The following is a 2,699-nucleotide window of genomic DNA, read 5'->3' on the forward strand; positions in this document are numbered from 1 at the left end:
ATGTTGAGAGAAGATGGTAGCAGTGGAGGTCTAAGCCATGCTGTTGCCCGGGGTGTGGCGCTGGCTCTGGTTTTCACTGAGAGGCTCCTGATCAGAGGGACCAACGTGTTGTCATAACTGGAGAGAATAGACTGAGAAATACACAAGCCACTATAAATATTGTTCTGGATGTTCTTGAAACATGAATAACATATTTGGAAAATGAACTCAGAGTGGCCTCTGAAAACTCCAAATTGTCAGTATGCACAGTTAAGCTCTGGATTGATGCTGGAAATTGATATGAAAATAAGAAGAATAACAGAGCAGCTCATTCTCTGGAACACAGAGATTTGAAAGGCACCAAAAAGAGAGTCAAATTAGATCTGGAACATAAAAATGAAAACATGGGTGCTCACATTAATGCCTATACCTTCAGAAAGTAGACCATAAATTATGCCAAAGAATTCTCTAATGATTTGCCAAGAGCTGTAGACATTCTTGCTGACATAACATAAAACAGTACATTGGACAAAGCAGAGACAGAATATGAGTATAGGATAATCTTTAGGGAGATGTGCAAAGTCAAAGCCAATTTACAAGAAGCTGTATTTTACTGTTGTCATGCCACAGCTTATCAAAATACCGCACTGGATGGACAGTTTGGGGACCAACTGAAAATGTAAATCTATACATTATAAAGACTTAGTGAACTGTATAAGCACACATTTTTTAACAAGGGGCCAAAAATAGTCTTTGCTGTAACTGGAGGAGTCTCCTATGATGAACAGCATAAGTTAGCCAAGTTTCATTTTGGTAACTTTTTGTCCACACACAAAGGAAAAATAACAACCTCCCTGCCAATTCACAGGAAGTGAGATTCCTTTGAGGGATGACAAGATGCCTCTGACACACCTTGCAAGAGCCGTCGAAGCTGTTGGCTGGAAATATCCAGATACACTCTCTCTCACAGTTGCAAACACACTGATTGGCAAGTATGATTGCCATTTCAGAGGAGGACTGAATGTATATTTAGGAAGCCAGCCCAGCTCACCTGTCGTGGCAATCTCTGCCACGGCTTGAAGTCTTTTCAACATTTCCTACAAAGATGCAGGATTGTGGGGAATCTATATGAGCCGTGCATCAGCCCTTGTTGCAGACATGCTCCATGTTGTTCAGAAAGACTAGATGTGACTCTGTATGAGTGTCACTGGAATTAGAGTTGCACAAAAATTCTTCCAAAAACAAAATATGTTTTTGCAACTCTGTGGTTCAACTTTATGGTGAAGAGATTGGTAGGCAAATGCAATGCTGTGATAGAAGACTTCCCATTCCCGAACTTGGAAGCAGGAACTGATGCTGCAGATGCTGAGACAGGGCAAGCGGTGTGCACCAAACGTGTTTATGGTAAGAGTTCACCTACTGCTGCTGTTGGTTCCATTGAGCGAGATTTTAACTGGATTTGCAGTAACATATGCTGGTTTTGATTTAAATTCTTAGTCAAAATATTTTGAACATACTTATTAATAAAAGAGAGATCTGCAAGTTTTAAGCTATAAATTATTTTTTAAGTGAACAAATATTTATAATGAAGTATATTTGGAAAAGAAGACATGGAGGCTATACTTCAGATATCTAATCAGAGTTCAAGAAAGCGGTAATAGAAAAAATGTAGAATAAGGCAACATTCAAAGAGATGTTGACTAAGAATTTTCGTGAATTTACAAAGAAATGTTCAAATTTAGGAAACCCAATGAATTTCTAGCAGAATAAATGAAAAGAAATACAAAGCTAGATAGATATATTGTAATGATATGGTAGAATACCAAAAGAAGGGAAGAAAGAATGAAGGGGGAGAGGCGGGGGTGGGAGGAAAAAGAAAGGAAAGAGAACGAGAGAAAAGGAAGAAAAAAGAATAAAAGAAAATGAAAAGGAAAAGAAAGAAAATCTTAAAGGCAGCCATAGAAAAACACATTACTGAGAAAGGAACAAATTGGATTGACACCTGGTTTCCCAATAGGCACTATGAAAATGAGAATGTAATAGAATTTTTTTTTTAAGCAGAGAGGAAACAATCATCAATCTAGAGTGACATTACCATACGATCCAGCAATTCCACTCCTGGGTATACATCCAAAAAAACTCAAGATACTAGTTCAAAAAGATACATGGCACCCCAATGTTTTACAATTTATTTATTATTTGTAGCATTGTTTACAATTGCCAAGATATGGAAAGCAATCTAAGTGTCTATCAACAGCGAATAAAGAGGGTGCGGTATACACACACACACACACACACACACACGCACATACATATACATACACAATGGCATACTACTCAGCCATAAAGAAGAACAGACTTTCGCCATTTACAGCAACGTGGATGGATTTGGAGGGCACACATTGCACCAGTGTCAGTTTTCTAGTTTTGACCGTGTTCCATAGTTATGTAAGATGTAATCACTGGGGAAAACTGAGTGAAGAGTTCATGGGGCTTTTCTACTATTTTTGCAATTTACTGTGACTTCATAATTCTTTCAAAATAAAATACCTATTAAGGCTTTATTTTGCCAAGTTTTTGGCAGCAAGGATGAACAAAACAGGGCTTTAGAAAATCCTGCCGTTTGGTTAACTTTATAATCCTTTTGGGATAATAGGTAAGACCCAAATATATTAAAGATAGAAATAACAACCAAAAAAGGGTTGCAGCTATCTGAGTAG

The 2,699-nt window shown here is 37.7% G+C and overlaps 1 pseudogene; it reads left to right on the forward strand.

The window, feature by feature from the left end:
• Positions 1–1,606, forward strand: LOC102523297 (annotated as a pseudogene).
• The last annotated feature ends 1,093 nt before the right edge of the window (positions 1,607–2,699 follow it).

Source organism: Camelus ferus, chromosome 2 (assembly GCF_009834535.1).
Source record: "Camelus ferus isolate YT-003-E chromosome 2, BCGSAC_Cfer_1.0, whole genome shotgun sequence".
Classification (NCBI taxonomy): Eukaryota; Metazoa; Chordata; class Mammalia; order Artiodactyla; family Camelidae; genus Camelus; species Camelus ferus.